General features: G+C 39.1%; 1 long non-coding RNA gene across 1 annotated transcript in view; it reads right to left on the reverse strand.

The window, feature by feature from the left end:
• LOC134165483 (uncharacterized) overlaps positions 1-23,417 on the reverse strand; it is a 42,858-nt gene extending 19,441 nt beyond the window's left edge. Inside the window, exon 1 of the long non-coding RNA XR_009965553.1 lies at positions 23,155-23,417. This is a non-coding gene — a long non-coding RNA (uncharacterized LOC134165483). The remainder of the gene's footprint in view (positions 1-23,154) is intronic.
• Positions 23,418-23,704: the final 287 nt, after the last annotated feature.

The following is a 23,704-nucleotide window of genomic DNA, read 5'->3' on the forward strand; positions in this document are numbered from 1 at the left end:
CTAGGAAATCACTATCAGTATCAGTCTGGCGAACATCAAACCGGTACAATACAGATTAAGAACCTGATGCAATTTCATCCTGAAAATGACTAAGTCAGGACTTGGAGTGATTGCTCTGGAAAGCAAAGGTTCAGCTAAAACTAGCTACAGCTGCCAGTAATTTATTGATTTAGTATGCCAGCTATAGCATCGATTATCTTCTGTCTGATATAGCCCTCTGATTTCTATCTACTGGAAGCACAGAAAAGCCTCTCTCATGAAAAATATTTCAGCTCTTGTGCATCCTCCCACCAAATAAACTCCCTATGAGTTTAAGGAATGCTTTGCCATAGTCAGAGCCACTTCAAACAACCGGAGCTTAGTGTTTTAGAAATAAGGTTTTCCAGCAAGGGTTGCACATATTAAAAAGGTCAATTGAGGGCACACCTGCAAATGCAAGGGTATTGACTACAGACAAGTTAACCTCTCTGGGCATGATCTAACCTGCCTAATCCACTGCCCTTTCCCCCTTAGTAATAAGGCAGCTGGTCTCCTAAAGGCATTGTTTTAATTTCTTTTGCATTATGGACTTTTACCTCCTGATGCTACTATATGTTAGATTTGCTAAACATGAGCTTAGTAGTTAGATCATTTTTAAAAGCTAATTGTATTTCTTCTGCTAATGAATTATTCATAGTGTAATCATATAAATCCACTCTCTACATGGATGTTTTATTTTGCATACTAATCCGAACATTTTGCATTTTCCAGATTTTGATCTACAAGATGATCTTTGATATTGACCTATTAATGAATGTAGGGTTTATGTTCCCCTCAGTGGTCTGGGATTTTTTTGTTTGGTTATTTTGGATTGTTTGGGGTTCTTTTTCATGCAGCTAGGTAGTGCATACATTTCATTAATATATAAGGGACAGGCTTTATTTCATGACTTTTTCCCCCACAAACCCTTCAGTTGTTATTTATCAAGGTGTCCAAGAGATTTTCTAAGAACTGGTGTAGATATCTCTGTAGGCTAGCTACAATAGCTGTGTCCCCAAATTTTACACCATTAAGTCCTCTTCTGCAGTTATCTCTACTAATTTCAGTTGCTATTTTTGCTTCAAGAGCCAGAGTAATGCATCCAGAAGTCCCAGGAAAGTAATAGAAAAGGAAGGATGTTACCTTGATCTAAAGAATAAAGCATTGGCAGTTCTGTAATGCTAGGAGAATACTGAACATCATCATACAATTGAGGCAATGCATGTAACAATTATGTCCAAGGTCTGGTCCCATCTTTGCTAGAAGTGGTCTATATTTTCAAGGTTCTCATCAGCTTCAACCAGCACAGTGGTTTAAAATTCAAATGGTGAACAATCTCTGTTATTTGAGTATATATTTTTAGGATTTAGTGTTGTATAAGAGCAAGTTAAAGTTGTGTTGAGAGTGAAAGAAGGAAGCAATTCTGAAGAAATTTGGAAGGTAAGACTGTTTTTTGAAGTGGTTTTGTTATTTACAATCTTAGTCACAGCCATTTTTTTCACATCCATGAGGATTACTGCTGGAACTATTCAGTAATATCAAGCTGATAGTTAAAAGGTACTCACAAAATTTCACCATAGCTTATACATTTGCCTCATGATATGATACCTTGTTGAAAGAGTATTTTTCAGTAATATAGGAATAAAAGTTGGGTTTTTTTTTATAAAAAAAAGTTAATCTTGAAGAATAGTGAGACCATAGCCCAACAAGGCCTTACTGAAGCAAGGAGATTTCTTAAAGGAAATATTCTATCAGCCTAAGAAGCTGAAATGCATATTGTCAATGAGATGAAGAAACAGAAGGTGAGCTTTCCCTGAAGCAATGTGTGAAATCCTCACCTGGTGGTGTTGATAGGAGGTTGTTTCTGACTTCTGAAAATGAAAACTTGACTCTACAGAATGACAGCTTTGCTTCTTATGAAACCATAATGCCCAGAAGGGATAAATTCTTATGTGAATGGAAAGATTTGACAGGCTTTCAGCTCAGTCATTTGAGATCTGACCATTCTCATGTTCAGCACCAAAGTCTCCTGCCTCTCAGAGACATCAGAAAAGATTGTGCAGAGGTAGAAAATCATTCCTACACAGCTGGCTGGGTGAACAGTATCTGATGCAACTTCTGCTAACATGCACAGATTTTACGATTGTACCTGTAACCAGGAGGCTGAGGAGAAACATTAATTAATCTGAAGGAAAAAAGTATTGCCGGAGGCCAGGTGCTGTCTGAATTGATAGAGTAGCTCCAACACTGTAATTTCCACACTAAAGATCCAGCAAGACTACTCTTTGCAGTTTTATCTCCTGCATGCCCCAGGAGTGCTTTAACTGTGATCAGGGAAAAGTTCAATTCTAATAATAACTTTCTCAGTTAAGAGGCTGGCTAGATCAAGGGTCTCTGTGCAATGTGGTTGTAAACTAGCTTGGGATGTAGGGTTTGTGTCAGTGAAGCTATGAACTGTGGGCTATTATTCGCAAATACCTGATGGATTTATATTCGAGTTTGGAATTCAGTCCCAAACTTCCTCTTATTCATCATCCCCAGAATTAACAGGTGTTAAAAAGAAAAGAGGGGATGCAGTAATGATAATTAGGCCACACCTCTGTAATGTAGATATCTGTTTTGATTCAAGAACTTCCTCTGCAGAAGGTGATGTCTAAGAGCCTAGCTTGACTTTCAGGTCCCTTAGGAGTATTGCAGCAGAGATATAACTTGTCAGTGGAGTTTTCATCATCCAGATTGTAAATAGAATTTTTTGGTTGAAAATTTGAGTATTTTCTCTGACCAGAAAGTTCAGTTCTAATTCCTAAACTTTTCATCATTAATTCTGCCCTTTGAGCAGTTTTGTCATAAGCAGCACTAAACTATTGACTATTTTAATAGTATGGTCTCTCTAATCACTGAAACAAACAAATTGATTTGCACTTTAATTTTGATCCTTATCTTTCAATTTGCTTAAACTTTCTAAGACATAGAGCTATTCCAACATTGCTCTATGCCTGAAGGAAATACAATTCATAGACATATCTGGACTGGAGGAGCTTATCTCCTTAACATACTACCTGTCATATTAATAAGCATAAAGTTATATATACTTAGATAAGTATACATTATATAGACAAATTTTCAAACATTTGAAACTTAATCGAATAATGTATTTTCCCAACAATTTGTCCCCGAATCTTATATGATGAACTGTTGGAAAGAGCTAATTATGTGGTAATTAGTCTAATATCTAATCTAATATTACATCATTATTTTAATATGTGATGAAAGTTGCATGTTAAATGTTCTTCTGGCATTTCACAGGGACTTGTTTATGGGATTTACAGAAGGAGGATGAAGGGCCATGCAATCAATGGCTTTGTAGCTAAGAGAGAGTCACCAAGAGGTCACTGTTCCACAGATAAATGATGATTTTTTAAGGGTGATGCTTTATTCTGTAACCTTTTGACTTTTAGAATTGCCCTTGTAACAGCCAGCCTTGAGCTTCAGCAAGCAAGTGAAATGTGAAAATCAGAAAACGAGGCTTATTATTTGACCTGCTTGTTAGGAAAAGCTTCTTTTGTGTGCAGACAAGTAAATACATTAATTTGGACTGTTGTTTCCTAACTAGCGTCAGAAAATAAAGCTCACAACATATTAAACTCATCCTAATGACTAGGATTCTTCATGTTCGTGAAAAAGATGCAGTTTGACCAGGATCATGAGGTAATGTACAGTAAATAGAGGATGATGTTAGAGAAGAGATCTTGCTGATAGGAATAATGTGATTCAGCCTCTAATGACTCAGGGTTTTAAGAAGTGTTTTGGAGTAGACTTTAATTTAGAATTCTCCTTTGAATTGCACTTGCTTAACATTAACCCCACCCAGCTGAAAGGCTCTCACATCTCAGAAAAGGATAGCATCTTGCCAGGAAGAAATGTGGATGTTTTGCTCAGGGTAATAAATACTCACATATATTATAATAAAGCTCCAAATGCCAGAGATGGCCTCTCTTTTGTAGTGCCTGAAGCAACCCCAGGCCACCCAAGGTGATGGTCAGCCTCTCCTTCTATAGTCCTACCAGGCCCTGCAACCCTCACCACCCTGGAACCAGCATCTATCTGGCTGTTTCTTTTGGCACTTGTAAACTTCGAGCATTTTCAAAAAGAGTCCTTGGTTTCAGCATGTCCCCATTTTTTCCTGCCTAAATCTGAGGATTACTCCATGAGTCTCTCTTCTAGAAACTGGGAAGGCTGATGGCTGCTGGGGAGGTTAACAGGGCTTCGCTGCTGTTCTCTTCAATTCTCCCAGTCTCAGCACTTGTAGTCCCAGTGCAACCCTGGGTTCTCTCTGACATCCCAGCCTTGTCTTTCATTCCAGTGCCCATCTCTGAGAGGTGAAATAGGACCTCTTAGTGATTTCACTTGCTATTTTTTGTGTCCAGAATTTTCACTGTCCTTTATTTTCAAAAGTCTGTCACTGCATAGAGAAAGAAAGCAGGGAGCCAAGATCTCCACAAAAGCTGAGCAGCAACAGGGAATAGAATACTGAAATGGAACATTTCTGTTCTGCAAAGCAATTCTGATATTTCAATATTCTTTGTCCGTGCCTGGTAAAAATCCCCACACATACTGAACTCCCCTGCAGAAAATGTATTTCCATCCCCTGCATATAATTAAGAAAAAATAAACTGCATGTTTCCTAACTGGATAACCAATTATTTCCTAACACCTATTTTCATTGCATCTTATGGAGCTGCTCCTAAAAGACCAAAAGCCTTTCAAGTTTAAGCTGAGTCTTTTTATTCGTCTAGATATTAGGTATACCTCTTCAAGCTTGTGGAAAAGTGGAGAATTGAAATATTGAAAGACTTCTGCTACAGCCTGAGTTTCTGTGCTCCCAGCCATGCTGCAGGAACCTTAAAACATTGTGACCTGCTAAGTCTGTGGTACAGAGGGACCACCCAAGAAATCTTCAGCCTAGAAAACTGGATTACTTAGGCAGAAAACAAAGTGGTTTCCAGTGTCCACCTTTTCTAGCAGAGGTTCATCTAAATTCACATATTTCTGCAAAACATTCTGCTATTGACAGTTTCACATGCTTAACAGAAAAAGAAACCAAACCCAATTTTGTTTTGAGACTCACAGATATCTTTATACATTTCCTGGCTCAGGATGGAAAACAACTACCAATGACTGCAAAATCAGAGATGAATTTTTGAAAACTTGCTCATGATAATAATGCCTCAATTTACCTACATGTAAATTGTGAGTAAATTTTCTTAGATGAACATTGCATCTCTCAATCTCATTAATGTCTGAGGAGCACTTGAGAGTCACTAGATCTACAAAGACTGTCTCTTCTAATGTCTGCGATAGGAGATGCATTTTTTGTGATGCTCTGTGAATCTCCAAACCTCACTGGTCTGACTTAAGACTGTAGTTGGGCTGTTCTGATGTCTTTGGGAGATATCTTAAAATCCCCAGAGTAGAAAATCAAGTTGAAACTTATTTCTTTCATGTGGTGTCTTATGAATAGGTGCTATGGGTGTTGCATTTAAGTATACAAGGCTTGTACTTTTGAAAAATACCTTTAACACAGTCTGTGTGGGTGTGAATGATTTCCTTGTAGTCTTTGATTCTCTTCTTTTTCTCAGCCAGTTATGTTCTAAGATAGGACTGTGTCAACGGGCATTTGGGAAAGCTGGGAAAGTTAATGTTCTGTGCTGAAGAGGGATGTGATTCCTTCTTTTCCGTCCTTAAGGGTTAAGTAGTTTCTCAAATCACTCAGATTCTGCAGGGAAAAAACTGAATTACAATCAATTTTCCCTCCATCAAATAGTAAAATTTGCTAATTTGTCAGCTGTGTTTATTCAAAGATCATATATGCTTTACTCCTACACAGTGTTAAGACAAAGAAAGAGAAAAAGCAATATTCCTGTAATACTTCCAGTTACCAAACTCTTTGCAAATCCTCCAAAGTGCTCATTTCTTTAAATGGGATAGGAACAAGTTTTTCTTCTTTGCCGGTCTCTATCTTCAGGTTGTAAGTGCAAGAGAAGGATTGTACCTTCTTTTCTGCAAACTCAGCTGCCTCTCTCTGTCCCTCTGATGGAGGTCTTTGGGCAATATGATGTATAAATATTTATTGCTCTGCCATAGAAAAGAGTTTATTTCTCTTCCCAGGGGCATTGGCCCCATGAAACATTATGAGTTCTGAATATTTTACTGCACAGTAACTCCACTACCAGTTTCACCTCTCTTCATTATACAGTATCTGAACACTATATTCCTCCTCAGGGATGCAAAATTTTTCTCATATTTTCCTAGGGCATGTTTTTCTGGAGTCACACAAACTTTTTTACTAACTAACTAGAGGGTATAAACATCAAAGTTAATATCCTTTACAGACTAAATGGCAAGTATCTAAATTTGACCAAAGTGAGCAAACCATCTTAAAAATCTATTGTAATGAAGTTTGTAGTTATATAGAGCTCTGTTTCACTACTGTCAACCAAGTCAAGCAGACTTACAACAGAAAGACTTTTGCTTTGAAAACGAAAGGCTGTCTAGTGACTAAAGAGCTTTCATATAGATGTTGGAGCCTTCGAGACTATTGAATAGCTCCAATTTCTTCTGGATAGAAAGCAGTGGTGCTACACTCACCTTTGTAAGCTTGAGACAATTTTACTGCAAGGAGAGCAATGAATGCTTTAGTCCTTGCTGCAGACTTGCTCAGAAATCTATGGCTTTAAATAAACTCATAGGGCCACTCTTTTCTGGCATGCCTCATAAATCTGCCTATATAAGTCTCAGTACATTCTGCCATCTATTACTCATGTCCATATCAGAGATAAAGTAATTCTCTTTGAACTTCCACTGCTGCCAGAAAAGCAGCACACCATAATGAAGGAACAAATACTTCTTCATGTTATATCCTCTTTATTTTTGTATCTGACCCTTTTGTTATGTGGTGGGGAAAAGTCTGCAACTTCTTATCTTGTTTTTGGGATGGCTTCTGCAAACATTTTGAGTCCAGGTGGAAAGGCAAGAATCTGAGTTTGCAACACTTCCTGAAGTGAGTAATACCTTTAGCAAACTGTTTCGGAACAAGTCTTCCTCTTCTATTATATATGCTGGAGCAAAGGCGTGTTCAATTAAAATCAATTAGCTGCATTCATGGGTGAATTTAAAAACTTCTGTTGCATACACTATCATCTTTAAATGAGGCTCCGAGTCTTTGATACAAAAACTGCACTTCTCTAGAGACTTTGGAATAATCTTCACATGAAAGTTCTTGTCTGGAAAGTTTCTTACTCAATTTCAGGTTTCTTTTATTCCTCACAGTTTAAGGACACCTATCCTTTTCTCCAAATTCAGCAGTCTCCAGACAGAAGCTGCAAATGCACATAAGAAAAGCAGGTAGTGCTGTTCAGGTACTGAAAATTTAATCTATTCACTTTTGGGATCCATTTTAGACGACTAGGCAAAACTTCAGACATTTCTCTTGCTTGGGCCAGTGTGCTTTCTCTGATTAGAGAGGTAGGTTAAGTTATCTTCTCATTGCAGCAATTGACACTTGCAGTGACTGCCAGACAATTTTGTAATGACTCAGGAAGAGCATCCAACTTCAGAGAAAGCTGTAGTGTTCCAGTACTTCGTTGTCACAGATGAAAGTTCACATTTCAGCTAGGAACAAGCTGCTCCAGAACACCATTAGATGATCCTTGCACATAGTGCATAGTGTGCTGTATATCAATATTCTTGCTATAAATAAAATATTAAGTTTATCTCATACATCTGATTTTCACATCTAAGTATACCCTATACAGCCTTGGGTTACAGTTGGGTATGTAGACAAAAAAACCTCATAGCAAAAGACTACTCCACTTAATTCAGTGCAAATGCATCTTTCCTGTAGCAGTTTGCTGCAGTGAAATTCACTCATTTGGCTGTCCTATAAACACTGAGACTGCATGTAACAATGGTAATGAATAGTTTCAAGTACTTATTTACAGAACCTAACCAAAAAAATAAAAAGTTTGCACCATTGTTGTTCTGTTGTATTTTAATGCTAAACTGCTTACTGTCTCCTGTAGTCTCAGGATGACTCTTAGTCAAGTAATAGAAGTAGAGATGCATTGCTTCAACACTCTGGTATGCACATGGTTGAGAATCCACTTGGTATTCCAAGTTACTTTTCCTTTAAAGAGATTTCATGGGGAATCATTTCAGATACAGACAACAGTAGTTCTTTTTCTCCATGGACTACCTTTTCTTTTTTCAGCTTTTACCTCTACTCGCTATATGTCAGAGCATACTTCACCTCAAGTGCTTCACTTTTCAAAAGTAGTATGAACAATAATTAGGTGTATGTGGCAGTAGCCTGCTGTTAAGCTCTGTTTACCCACCAAACTTTCAAAAATGCAAATATATAGTGTGATTTTTGTACCAAGCCAATAGTTTGCATCATTTTTTATTTTCATTTGTTTCAGTGTGCCTCAAGACCACCAGGAATCAGCACAAAATAAAAAAAGTTAAACAAATTTTAAACTTAAATAACTGCTTACATACGTACTTGTATTGGTTTATTATCTGGATTGTTTAAGAGTCTTACAATTCCCCATCATGGTCAAGGCTTTTGCTAATCCTGTACAATCCCACTGGACTCTGTAGAGATAAGTGAGAGCAGAATGTGGCCTATGACATTGTGTTGGTGAAAACGTCTATTTGAGAAAAGGATTGTTTGAAATAAATTCTGCTGAAACTGAAGCAAGTCACTCTTTAGCAGACACTGGTCTGGAAAACATTAACTCCCAAAATGACAACTAAGTAAAGATAGGATTGTAATGGAAACATAACCAATGCTCCTGCAACTTGCCAAGTATATAGTGTTTATTAATCTGAGGTGACAGCAATCTTGAAATTCTAATGATTTAAGGCCACCCACATTCAGAAACAAGTTAAAAAATAACACTGTGAATTGATATGATTCATGTAAAATTCTACTGGTCTGTCTGGAAAGAATATCCTGTTAAATGAAACATCATTAAAAGCTCCCAGCTAAGAAGAAGCTAAAAGACACCCAGCGTCTAGCCGCATTTTAAAAATACATCCTCTACTTTGAATGGAAGTCAATGAGCATTGTTAATTCACTGCATATTCCTAAACAGCTACATTGTGTCCCTAATGCAAACAACAGAGGACATATGGAAGAGCTGCAGTAGTCAAGTCAGACAAACAAAATATGGATTAAAGTTTTAGCAAGTAGGCTAGAAAGAGCACAGGTCTCAGCCCAGCTAGATTCCAAAGACAGTAGTAAGACACTTTAATTACATGATTGATGTGGGCTTCAAAAGAAAACACTGAATCCACAATGACCCCAAGGTCACAAGCATTATCTGAAGGATAAAAGAACTACCACAAATGGAAACTACCACAGATGACACCTGAGACCTCTGCGCCAGTGAACTAATCAATAGCAACTCAGTTTTGTCTGTGTTAAGTTTAACAAAATTTGAAGTTACCCGTGATTAAATATCACAGAGGCAATTACGAAAAACATCAAACTTCTTTGTAGGCTCTGCAGGGACTAAGAGGATATTCGAATATCGTCTGCATACAAATGACACAGCAAACAGGGCAGCTGAATAATGTTAACTAAGGAAAGTGCATAAATAGGAATCAAAATTGAAACCATAAGAGAATCAGAGCTTTCCTAAAGAATGAATTCCCTTCAGCAGAAGTGAATTTTGTCAATACATATAAAACAGCACAGACAAACTAGTCCAAGCTCCCAAATGGTACCAAAGAAAGGCCTGATAGTCACTGGAAAGTCAACACCTAGTAAAATATATGAGTTGTTAAGTAATTTAAGTATTTTATTCACCTTCATTAATACTTCTGGAAGCATGAAGTCCCAGTGAAGTTAGTGGCTATATTTCAGTTAAAAGGAATAATTTAAGCTATGTAATAATTTAATAATTTAAGCTCAGCCTTTCTCCTCAGACATCAGTAGTATTGTTGAATTAATGCACTAGTATGGGAAGACAATTGACAATCAATGTGTCTTGAAAGACAGTGCTGCAATGACTTTCAACATCTCATCTACCTTTGGAAAGAGAAAAAGGCCAGGCACAGGCAGAAGCGGAGTTAGGTCATTGTTAAAGAAGTAAGAGTAACCTTGTGCGTCATGCAAACCAGATGCAAGCTGAATTTAATGGAGAAAACATCAGGACTGAAGCAAAAACAAGCTTAGGTCCACAAGTAGGAGAATTTCCAGGCAAACTGTAGCAATGGCCATAAAATCTAGGCCATTTCTAAAATTCGTGTGGGAATTAATAATGATTTATGACTGTAAAGCTGACATTAATTAAAGCAAGTTTAGCAGTATCCTTATCACTTAGATTTGATGCTATTACAGCTAGCTGGAAAGAGCATACAAATTACCCAGAAAAGGTCTTTTAGCTCACCTATGGAGGTTTTTGCCCTATCATGTTTGCATTTCTTGACCGTATTAGTGCAGGATCTGAGCCAAAAGCAGTCACAATGGAATATGGCTAGAGGATGAAAACTTACTAAATCCTAGAGGGATTGCAAGGGAGGACAGTAGCAGAGTTCAACAGAAGGCAGTGTCAGTGTCAGAGACTACGGCTTAAAATGCTTTCTCAAGTGAAAAAAGAGCAGAATATCACCTACCTAAATAGAATCCTGCATATAAAGTTTTAATGTTTGGGGTTTTGTAATTGCTTTTACTTTTTGGTTTGGATTTTTAAGAGATCTAACTGATCCCAAATACCAAACACAGAGACAATAAATGCGAAGACAGTTGCTCCCAAAAATCTATTCTTGGTTTCTAATAAAACAGGACAGGGAGGAGGGATCAGCCATGGACCATATGTTTCTTCTGCTACCTTGATTTAGTAGCAAAAATTGACCTTTGCTCTTCAGTTCAAAAGTCCAGGCCTTCTGTGAGCTTACATAATTAGATGTCAGCTGTAAGGCAATAATGTGATGAAACTCAGGTGTGGATTTAGCAGGACAGTCGAGGGGGATGTGACCTCCCTCTCTCCCCTCTGTGCCTTCTCTCCCCTGCTCGACTTCATGCATGCTGCCTGCCAGTGCTCTGAGGCCTGCTGCCCAGTCCCTGTGGTCCTGACATGGGTCCCATAGGGAGGCAAGACTGGTTTTGCAGGAGAAGCCACGACTGAGTGTATCTCTCCTGTTTAGGTCAGGTAGTGTCTGCCTTTGAAATAGTGCTATCAATCAGCTCCACCTGTCTGCAGGGTTCAGGACTCAGTGCAGGAATGGGCTTGGAGTGGCTGGTGAGACTCAGAAATACTTCCCAGCTCCAGGCATGGATCATATATTGCTAGTATTGTGTGAAACATTAAGTGTTTGCTTCTCATCTCTGCCCCCATGGCCTGATGCCCATAGGAAAGAAACTCCAGAAGGTGCACAGGCTACAGAGGGGCTCAGCTTGTTCAGGTCAGGTCCCAGATATGAACAACTGGTGTTTGCGGAGGAGGTTCAGTCATGGTGGGCTAAAACTTCAGTGTGTGATCCCACTTGAGGAACATTAAAACCAAGATAAATAATGAGTAACTTGGCAAAAAAAACAGTATTTTCACTTGAGTTTTAAAAAAAAGGTACAATTTGACTGTAAATTAATAATTTTAGACCTACAAATACTTAAAAGGAAAGGACCATGAAGCAACCAAAACCTATCAATGATGGAAGCAGTTCTGAGCACAAGCACAAAAAAGAAATTCACCTATCCACCTTGCCAGGGATTTTCTTAACACTTCAGAAAAAATTACTCCCTTTTTTTCAGTCCCCTTCTGGCTATGTGACATACAAAAATAGCTCTTAACTCTTTCCTGAAAGCTTTGTCAGGTCACTAACTCTTTCATAACATCTCAGGCTTTCTACAAGGCATATAAACATATAAAGCAGAGGTTAGTGTTTCACATCATCTCCTTACTGCCAGTATTACAAGGACAAAATCTATCATGGCCCCAAAATGACCTTCTTGCTAGTCTTACTTGGTGTTGACAAGTAGGTTAAATATCATTTAGATCAGAAATAACACATACAAATGTCAATATTCATACAAGACTTTTTTTGCACACTGCTTTTACATCTTTTATTTTGGAATTTCCAGGCATTTAGGCTTCAGAAAGTTGATAACTAAGCTGCTCTGCTTTGTAAATCTGGGAGAAATATTTTCTGCTTGTTTTCATCAATATTAATATACTTATACCCCTTTTAGTAGTCTACATGTGTATCTTCGATCCTATTGTCAGTATTGGTGAGTTGATTACTCTTCAGTGAGAGCAGTTGATTTGAAGCAGTTCTTATTTCTCTTTTTTTCTAGGTTTTCTTACTTACGGGAACAAATCCACATAAGACATTCCTTAAAAAATTGTATTGCTTGATCAGAAGTCATACAAGTGACCTCTATCAGGTCTAACTGCAGTGGTCTGAGACAAGAGCAGCCCAGCTGTACCCCCAGACTGCAAACAACTTACCACTTATAGCAAAGGATGCAAAAGCAAATATTTACAAGTTCTCCACTGGCACCAGCTCACAGCCCAGCATAAAGAAGGCAAGCATTGGCAGCTCAGTGGCACCTATGGTTCCCGTAAGGTTCTCATCTGTTTTTAGGTTTTCTGCTACTGTATCAAAAATACTATAGAAAAAACGATTTATCTAGTACAAACTCATCCTGGCAGGTTTGGTGTGCTGAAAAGACACTGGCATGTTACCTTTATCAGCACAGCCACAACAAGGTTACAAGCTTTTCTGCTCCTCTATCCTTATACAGTTTTCACCCAAAGTTCTTGCCTACCTTCCAGAGCCAGCATCTCCTTCTTTTTGGACACTCGCATCAGACCTTGGCCATTATGTCTACATGCAGTAATTACTGCAGATGCCACTGCAGTCTAGCCAAAACCAAGCCCCAGACCAAAACCAGCTGTATTGGACACCCATATATATCAGCCTTACTGGGAAAAGCTTAACATTTCCCTTCTGTGCCTTGGAGAAGTTCCTGCGGAACACACCTGGGTGTGCTGCTATTCCGCGCTTCCCAATTTTCTGCCTCTTGCCTCCTGCCTCCTCTACGTGGCCCCGGTGAACAGAAAGCTGATGCCAACCCTTGATGCAGCCGCATCATTTGCCCGGTCCTACAGGCATGGATACACACTGTTGCTATTTCTGTTGCTCAAGGGAGAGGCAAAAATAGCACATGGTACTTGTAATGCCAAGATTCCTGGGGCATTTTGGCCTGCCAGTGGCATGGTACTTTATATGAAGCTATTTCCTGGGTCACCAGTTGACCTTGGAAATGGAAAGCTGTTCCTGTCTAAGTGAACTGCTCCAAAATATTCTTGCTTTGCAGTAGGGCTAGTGCCCTGATATGCACAGGGCAGACAAGCAGGGAGCTGTCTAGGATACCAGTGACACGTGCTGGCAGAAAATCACCACTGCATGCTTTTGCTAATTTGGCTATACCTCACACTGATTTCTAAACTGGCTTATATCTGCTTTGCCTGGTGATCCAGCAGGCTAAGACTGATACCCATATCATAGAACCATGGCTGGTAAGCGATGCTGTGAGAGCTTCTGGGTGTTTCTCCTCCGAACAGAACTGACACCCAGACTTTTAGAAGCTTTCAGTCTTTTTACCATTACTGCAAAACATGGACTAGGCTGATACTATTTCTTCAAGTAACACAAGTATCTTTCACACTAATATTATAGATAAACTGGTATCCTCCCTAGTAGTTGGCTAGTTAATGCTTTCCATGATAAAAGAGTCCTGTGATTCTTCCGTTACGAACCTCTCACAACTTCACTGTTTGCTGTAAGGTTTTGACATACCACAAAAGAAACACCCTTAAGATTCAGAAGTGTTGTGGTTTTTTTTCTCTAAAACTCTCCTCTGCTACAGCTGAGCAAAAACTATTTAAAAATCTAACCCATTTTCTTTTCCTGCACATGTACATCACATATACAAATTATAATTAATTTTAACCTTACTTTAAAATAGTCCTAAGAAATAACACATTCAAATTATATAATTTCATTATAATTAAAATTGAAGCCGCAAAGTGAGATATTCAAAAATTGGAAAATGACACAATCAAGGTTGGATGTGCAATCATAGTTTGTCTCAAGTGCATTTGCATTCTGGTTCTATTTGAGATAAAAAATATTTAAAATTGTTGATCTTTCTTCTGACAGAAGGATCCCCTGCACCAGGTAGCTCACAGATCAAAATAGAATTTGCTTGGGAAATAGTGATTCTATCATCTCACAATCTTTAAGTCTGGCTCCGTAGGACAGGGAGTTGGGGAACATCACACATTAAGAGAAGTAGGCTTTGAATTTGTGCTTGTTTTACACATATTAATTACTCTGCTGGGGGAGAGAATAATATTGCTTTCAAACATGACAGTGTTATGGACCAACAGGTTCCAATCTCAGCCATATTGACTTGTTTACCCGCAGACTGTAAACTCTGTCTTGACAGCTGCATACCCATCCTTTAGGCAAAATTTTAACATCCCCAAACCCAAATTCTAACCCCCTAGCTCTGTTTCCCACCTATCTTAGAAACCACATAGCACTTCATCAGAAATTTTCCTGTGATCAGTGGCCAAAGCATATCATCTTTATTCAATATTTTTCTACCACTGACAACATGTATTGGTTATTTTCACTTAAAAGATTTGTGCGCATCTACCATCATGGAATTTGGATTTATGACAGTACTATTCTCAGCTAGAAAGGAATCCAAATACAACTAAAGGGAATATGATGGAGCAGCCAAGACAAATTTGTGTCTTTTAAATTTGTTACATTTGTAGATTTTTTATTAGGGTGATGGTCTCCTAAGCCAGGCTTGCTGGCAAAATGTATGATAGCCATACAAATTCTAAAGCCTGGAAAAAATGCTTCCAAATAAAAGAATTTGAAATCAACAGAAAATAAATGTAGATCACATTCATATCCTTAAACCAGCTGCAGTTGCAGAAACAAACCTGAGCATACCTTAAATCTAAGTCTTTCATTTCTCATTAAACATTAAGGACTACGATTGCTCATTAGAAAATAACAGTATACTGAATGTGTTCTGAATGGCTTGGGTGCTTACACCCACCAAGTCAATGTGAGAAACCTTTCAGGAGCATGACAAGGATTTTTCAGAATAGAGAAAACAGGTACCCCTGTGTTGACAGTTTCAGGCATATGAAAATGAACCCACAAATGACAGCTTTTCAAAAAAACAGTGACAATGAGGAATGTCTGAAGCCATTAACTTGGGACCTGACAGCAACATGTGCATGTTTCTCAGTGTGAATTATTTGTACTTTCTGCACTCAACTGGATACACTTGTGCCATGAATTTGAGGCACCCAAAGGCTTTGATTCCCGTGACCTTCTAACAGTCATGCAAAGCAAAGAACTTGTACAGCACAACAAATTCCTGTCTTTTTATCTCCCCCCGCACAACAGGGCCAAGGAGTTAGAGCTCTTGTGCTGCTTCCAGGCCTTTTCACGCAGGATTTATTCTCAAGAGGCTGTTTCCATACAGTTTAAGACCCTTTTAGATAGAAGAGTGGTTGGGAAAGAACAAAAAAAAAGCCTTAGCATACTTGAGAATCAGGTTTGTTGTGTACTTTGCAGAATATTAAGACACCCAAATATTTAAGAATTGAAGATGGGAACTAGTTTGTGTATTAAATTTTGAGCAATGTTCCAGCAATGAAAAACTATACTGTCAGAGTGAAAATAAAGTGATGACCAATGAATAAAAAAGACCAGGATGTCTCAGAAATTGTTAGCCAAGTACAATGTAATAAGGATGGCTTTGTTATGAAAGATGATATGCAACAATGCTGGGTAAATCTGCTTGTTAGTCCAAAGAGAAAAATTTTTAGTGTTCCATAACTGATATCAAGTGTTACTTAGCATGTGAACCTCTTCACTTGAGTTTCCAAAAGGCACCAAGAGAGTTTAATATTAACCATATAAGTTGGTCTCAGCTACTTTTTTGTAACTAAAAAATAGAACTGGTGCTGATGTTGTAACTAAATTTGATATTTCTGTGGGTATGAAAAAGGATTCTCCTAGGTTTACATGCCAAAAAAAAAAAAAGTATGCCAAATTTTACTCTACGATGTAAACAGCTTATGTCAAGTATCTGACAACAGATAATGTATAGAAGCAAGAGAGAAATCATGCTCTCAAGGAAAATCATGCTAAGCAATGGTCACAGCATGTTAATAAACTAATGACTATCAACATAACATTAATGGCAAGAGAGATCTTAGATATGACATGAAACATAACACTAGATATTAACTAGACAAGAGTTATAGAAGAAGTGTGGCTGTATTGGGAATATATTTGCTGGAGTAATTAAGAATTCCTAACAAAGTATCTCATGTTGGCATGAAGTGTGATCATACGCAGAAAAATCTGGCAGAAGGAAAATTAAGTGGTAAATAACTGTAGTCACAAAGATTCTGAGCAAAGAGGTTACCAGTTTTGATCAGCTAGATCAACTAGGCCTACTAGTAATGAAGAGGTCAGAAGCACAACCCTCTAATTCTTGCAAGACCACTCTTGAGGTTTGGCTTTCCATCCTGCACACAGGCACATCTGAGGTGGTCTGGCATCATCTGGGCCTGTGTGAAGCTGCTTTGTAAAGTGAACCCTCTGGTTAACTCTGGCAAGCAAATGGCCCTTGGTCAGCACTGGATTTGAAAAGTTGGAAATGCACATCTATAAAATATCAGCAGGAAAACAGATGCATGTGATTGAAGACTCCCAGAAAGCAATCTTCTCAGAGAGAACTGGAAAGAACAATGTGGGACAAGCTTATTTTTCAGTATGTCTTCAATAAGCTTAAGGGTTTAAAAAGTTGCTAATTAGAAACTTACTCAAAATTCTAAATGGGGCCATAGCAAGTTCCAGTTTTTGAGTACCACTTTTACAACACTGACTGGCCTATAGGTCCTGGCCTTTTTTTTTTTTTTTTGCTTCTGAGTGTATTAGGGCCAGCAACCACTTGCATGTGAGTGGATTTGATTGTATCTCAGCCACTCTGATCATCCATTTAGTTTCATTATGGACTCCAATTAGTAGGCATAGGGTAAAGCAGCTTAGTGGTAGGGTTGTCCACATGCAGCCTGTGAACCCAGACATATAAGGTCCACCCAAAGAAAAGGCTATTAATGGTGAATAACCAAATAATTCTCACTCAGTTTGGACAAGGCCAGTTACAGAAGGCAAGAAAGAAGATATGTTGCTTTAACCATGCCAAGTGCAAGGTCCTGCACCTGGGTAGGAGCAATCCCAGGCACAGCTACAGGTTGGGCAGAGAAGAGATTCAGAGCAGCCCTGCGGAGAAGGACTTGGGGGTGCTGGTTGATGAGAAAATGAACATGAGCAGGCTTCAGTGTGCGCTTGCAGCCCAGAAAGCCAACCGCATCCTGGGCTGCATTAAAAGGCGCGTGACCAGCAGGTCAAAGGAGGTGATCCTGCCCCTCTACTCTGCTCTCGTGAGACCTCACCTGGAGTATTGCGCGCAGTTCTGTGTCCTCAACATAAAAAGGACATGGAACTATTGGAAAAAGTCCAGAGAAGGGCCACGAGGATGATCAGGGGACTGGAGCACCTCCCGTATGAAGACAGGCTGAGGAAGTTGGGGCTGTTCAGCCTGGAGAAGAGAAAGCTGCGTGGAGACCTCATAGCAGCCTTCCAGTATCTGAAGGGGGCCTATAGGGATGCTGGAGAGGGACTCTTCATTAGTGACTGTAGTGACAGGACAAGGGGTAACGGGTTCAAACTTAAACAGGGGAAATTTAGGTTGGATATAAGGAGGAAATTCTTTCCTGTTAGGGTGGTGAGGCACTGGAATGGGTTGCCCAAGGAAGCTGTGAATGCTCCATCCCTGGCAGTGTTCAAGACCAGTTTGGACGAGGCCTTGGGTGATATGATTTAGTGTGAGGTGTCGCTGCCCACAGCAGGGGGGTTGGAACTAGATGATCTTAAGGTCCTTTCCAACCCTAACAATTCTATGATTATATGATTCTATGATTCTATGTCTGTGTTGTAGTTTCACATGTTGGACTGATGCATTTCACAGCTGTCTTTGATTTGGGTGAAGTCCAGCCCACTCTTTCCTTGACTTCTCCAATGTGCAGCTTCTTGGTACAGGCATCCTGCATGAGTACAGCCTCATGAAGTAGTCCTAAACCTACGGCGTCCCTTTCCTAAATCTTCAGCCACAGGAATAATTTGAGTTTGCTCTAGTCTTTCTGTGGCTACATAGCACTTAAAGCTTGCAACACAAAGGCCTTACAAAAGGGATTCCACATTGATTCTTCTTTCTTTTACTACCAGAAAAATAAAGTACTCCTCTTTACATAACAATAACTAGATAAAATAATGCAGGTCCTCGGCGTATTCCCATGCCTCCATTTCCTCAGTTTCTGGAGAACAATTTAGGTTGAGGCCCAGATTTTCCAGATTCTTTTCTTCTCTCCCTCTTGCGTATGTCTCTCCTCCAGTCTGTGGAATCTCTTGTTCGGAAAACTATCTTGTTATTTGTTTCAGCTCTCTAAAATGGCTTCTTAGACTTTCTCTGATGGCTGCCTGCCTCTTTTTCGTATTGGTAGGTTGACTCCTGATCACTTTTGTCATATAGAGACATAGCTCCCTGGAAACTGATCCACAGTCTAGTAGCAAGCTCTGAGTTATTTTTATGGGCTAACATTTTTTACAATAGTATTTCATACAAAATGGGTATCTTTGAAAGAGAAAAGGTAGAGGAAAGAGATGAAAGAATATGGGAGTAGGGATGGAATAGGGAGCAGCTGGTGAGAAGTAATAAGAAAGCAAGAAAACCAAGAGAAAATAAATGCTGCTTTCTGCTTATTGCATTGCATTTATTTAAAGTTTATGTTCTTACACTGTTATTTTGAAGGAGAACGGATCTATGTGTTGTGATTAAGAGCACATTGAGCTAAAGAATTCCCACTAAGCAGCATCCTGTTGTGAAGGCATAAACATGATGATGACAATGCATTGTACCATACCACAGCCTGGGGCTCCCCGAATGCTCCTGGGACCAGGGTACATGGGGTTGAGAGAGGAGTGGCTCTGTGACAGAGTACATGGGGTTACCAGCAGCAGGTTGTGACATATTTATTGCAAGGGGATTGATGTACATTGAATGTCAGAAACTTTTTACTGCAGAATGTTCGTGGTTGTGACTAGCCACTGAAGCTCTAGATTCAGAGCCTGTTTGGATGAAAAGCACTTGTGGAAAAGAGGGCAGAGAAGAATCAGAAAGGAGACTGCATTAATCAGTATTTCTGTTTGCACTCAGGGTGATACAGGCTAGAAAGCCTAGTCCTCTGCACTGCCTTCTTTGAGGCTCCATATTCCTATTCATCATGAATTACTCATGCTACTAGAGAGAATGAAGATATCCTTCCAAGTATGATTAGAAAATCGTGCTTGGGAGCTAACTCAACGGACCTGCAATGACTTCTCTGACTTCCTAGTAGGAAATTAGATATCCCTTGTCACTATTTAATGGTGTGCTTCTTAGGAATTTGTGGAAGATAAAATAGAATAAAATAATAGTCTTACAGAGAAAAAATATTAGGGTTAAGCAATCAAAAGAAAAATATGTATAAACTGCCTGCTTTTATGTGGAAGCTTATTTCTAGAACACGTATTCATCTAGAGGTTCTAACTGCAATGCTTTCGGTTTGCTATATAAATCCTAAATAATATTTACTTGTTCCTTCTCTAAATGCAAGGATGTAACAGAAAGCTAAGAAAAATATTCAGAAAACACATCACTTCAGGAAATGTAGCTGCGACTTTTACACTATGTTTACTGTTTTCAGTTATCACAGCCACTTTCTTGCCCATGTTAAGGGATTAACTGCTTGCCCAGTGTTTCTTCTGTAAGTCAACATTCGTTATCTAGGGATTTTCAAAGAACTGAGAATCTGGACTAGATCCCAATGAAAAGATTTATGCACACTGGTTGAGTTTCTAAATTTCTTCTGTGATGTTTTGGATATTAAGTGATAGATTTTGTTGTTTGGTCTTTGAAAGTAACTGCAGCAGAAGTCATTGACAGAAAAAAGCCCTCTATAATAAAGTCTGCCGTTTTGCATGTAGTAAGCACACTCACTTTCATCCAGGTATGTTTCATAGAATCATAGAATAGTCTGGGTTGGAAGGGACCTTCAAAGGTCGTCTAGTCCAACCCCCCTACAATGAGCAGGGACATCTCCAACTAGATCAGGTTGCCCAGAATCACATCCAGCCTGGCCTTGAATGTCTCCAGGGGTGGTGCACCCACCACCTCTCTGGGCAGCCTGTGCCAGTATTTCACCACCCTCATTGTAAAGATTTTTTTCCTCAAATCCATCCTGAATCTCCCCTCTTTAAGTTCAAAACTATTACCTCTTGTCCTATCACAACAGGCCCTGCTAAAAAGTTTCTCCCCATCTTTTGTATAGGCCCCTTTTAAGAACTGAAAGGCCACAATAAGGTCTCCCTGGAGTCTTCTCCAGGCTAAACAACACCAACTGTCTCAGCCGTTCCTCATAGGAGAGGTGCTCCATCCCTCTGATCATTTTTGTGGCCCTCCTCCGGACCCTCTCCAACAGGTCCATGTCTTTCCTGTACTGAGGACACAGTACTGCAAGTGGGGTCTGGCCATGGCCTTTGTCAGGCTAGTAGCACCTGGTGCAATTCTGGCCAGAGAAGGGAAGCAGAGGGAATTCTAACTCATCACATTGCTCGATCTGATGCCCATGAAGAAAGGACAACATCAGAAATGGTGAGACACTTGGTTTTAATGCTTGGCTATGAGCCACTCTTTAGTTGTTGAGATATTTTTGTCATCTTTTTCTCCCTTCTGCTGCTTTTTTTTCTGTTAAGGCTCTTAGATCATAGCTCTGAGACACAGACAATCAGTTACAGTATATCTCTACAATGCTTAATACAATGATATTCTGAATATAGCCTAATATTTCATTTACTAAAGTATAAATTATACTACTGTAACAAATATTGTGACTATAAACATCCATTATTTCTATGTTATCTCAGCTAAAATTCTTGTGCTGCATTATAGCACATTTCTCATCATTGTTATTTAAAACAATCTACAAGAAATGTGATGTGAAACTTCAGAGAAATCCCAAGCAATATGTTTTATGTTGGTTGACAGCAAAGAGAAGAACTGCATTAATTTTAACACCCAAATAACATAATCTGCTCCTAGTGCATATAAAGCTCAAACAAATGCTCCTGTTGATACAATAAAAAAGAAAAAAAAAAAGAAAAAAAAAGGTGGCTAGACCTTTAACATGAAGGAGGGCCTACAATCCTAAAAGACTTCAGTCTTAGCGTGGCCATGCTGACCACTTGCCCTTCCTATAGAAGCAGTTTTGCTTAGCCTTCAGCAACATGCAAAGAGACAAGCCATCAGTGTCTCAGTACACTGCAACACGGAGATGCCCTCCGGACAGCTCTCAGCACAGACTAGAAGGTACGACCATGGTGATTAGCTCAGCAGTCAATGGAAACATTCTCACATCTCAGCAAAGGTCTCAGAGAGCTGGACTGCCTTATCTATCCCTCTACTGTGTGTGTTGGCCATGTGGACATTATTTGAAGAACTCAAGCTCACCTTCAGCCCATTCAATTACAAAAGGAAATAAGAAAATCATGTGTGTGGATCATCTTTTGCATTTTTATACTACTTACAAATAGACACAATGGAGTAATCCTGTCAAAACTAGGTATCGTCAATGCAGGAAGAACAAATAACTAGAACTACAGAAGAGTTAAGATTGTTCCTGTGTTTTGTTGATGTAGATGAAGCGTGGGTTTCTCATAAAATATGCTCCTGTACATTTATTTTTTCATCCTGCACTCACTCCTTCCCAATCTGCTTACTGTGACAAAAGTCACCAGAGACGCAAAGTGCTGTGATAATGAGAGAACTGTAGGTAACTTCCAATCAGTCCCCTGGGGTGTATTTGGAGTTTACTAGCCATAGGATATAATGTTTTCTCCATGCAATTGCAGCTGACTCCACATTTCTCCTTCAGTAAATATATGCATCCATTTTAAAATAAAATTCAGGTTTACCTTAAGAGAGCGCTGAACACATCTCTCTTTCTATGCCTTATGTTTATCCATCTACAGTCTTGCAATCTTCGGAAATCAGAGTACTGGTTTTTGTTAAAGTAATCTCAGTTGGAAGCAACCATCATTTGGCTTGCTTCATGTAATTTGGCTAAGCTTCATGTAATTAGTAATTTATGGCCAGATATGGCCAGCTGAAGCAGCAAATTACATTCTGCCAAATATTAAACCTCTGGAGGCAGTATATGTAGCCTTTCAAGGACCTACATTATACCTCTTTAGGAGGCTTACTCACCTAACAAATGTTTATTTAGAAACATTTCTTTGTATGTAAAGTGCTGGAATAAATTAAAATATAGGAAAGTTAATAATTAATGATTTTTTTTTATTATATTCTTTTGATCACCACTGCATTTTCACCAATAATGAAAGTGTTACTGAAGTAACTTTAAACCTCCTAAGGTATGCACCTAAAATGACTTCACAGGGTAAAGTACACAGGAAACTCCTTTCGAAAGCTGTTACATGTTTCTTTTTTTCAGTTGCCCAGTTTACCTCCAGTAACACTCTGTGCAAGACATAGAGACACAAAACCCTTTTACCCATCTCATGACATTAGCATTAAATTATCGTTCCAGTTTTCAAGAGAAAGAGGAATGTGTTTAACATTTCCTTTCACTTTGTTCTGCTTTTAAATACCCCTAACACTGTGCCAGAATTAAAGTCAAAAGTTAACACCATACTAATGGGGTTAATGTGTGGTCAAAGTCTTCATTTTTTAGTGCCAGAAGAGCATTTGACATTATTCTTGTTGAATAAAGGCAGTCAGCAGCGACACGTTACATGCACGCAGCTCTGGAAAGTAAAACCAGGCTGTTTACACAAAATTGGATTGATGCATTTTTTTGTTCTAAGCAGGTCATGCTGTGCAAAGAGGTGTGTTTTATCAGTATTTACAAGTGGGATGCTGTGGCTTTGCAGTGCAAGGAATGCTTTCAATGCACAAGGGCATCGAGTGTAAATACAATGGTGTGAATGCTTGTTCTCTATGTTGATCTATTGTAGCTTCATCCCAGCTTCATCCCAGCTGATTTCCATGGTGTTATATTGCCCTCAGCCCAGCAGCAGCACAGTGATGAATCAGGCATTCTTTTCTCCAGTTTCCAGTGCACAACAGTGAATTTTCTAGGTAGCCTGTTCAGAGATCTCTGCATTCCCTCATGCTGTAAGACAGATGAGGATGAATAGGTGCTAAAAGACAAGGTATAGTCTCAAAGACATCATCTGCCCTCTTTTCATCTCCCCAAAATGTCTCCTCGCAGCAATATGGTGTGCTCTGGGCCTGGCTGGAAAGGGTTAGCTGAGTTTAAGAAAGAAACATTTTGCAATGAACGGCTCCCTGTTAGAAACCCAGTAGAAAAGGAAATCAACATTAATACTGTTCCTCTAGTTTACTTTCTGTCCTGGCTACTGCCCAGAGGGAGAGGTGAAGGTGCAGCTGTGTCAC

This window comes from Pezoporus occidentalis, unplaced genomic scaffold, assembly GCF_034315485.1.
Source record: "Pezoporus occidentalis ecotype Australia unplaced genomic scaffold, CSIRO_AGI_Poc_V1 ctg24, whole genome shotgun sequence".
NCBI lineage: Eukaryota > Metazoa > Chordata > Aves > Psittaciformes > Psittacidae > Pezoporus > Pezoporus occidentalis.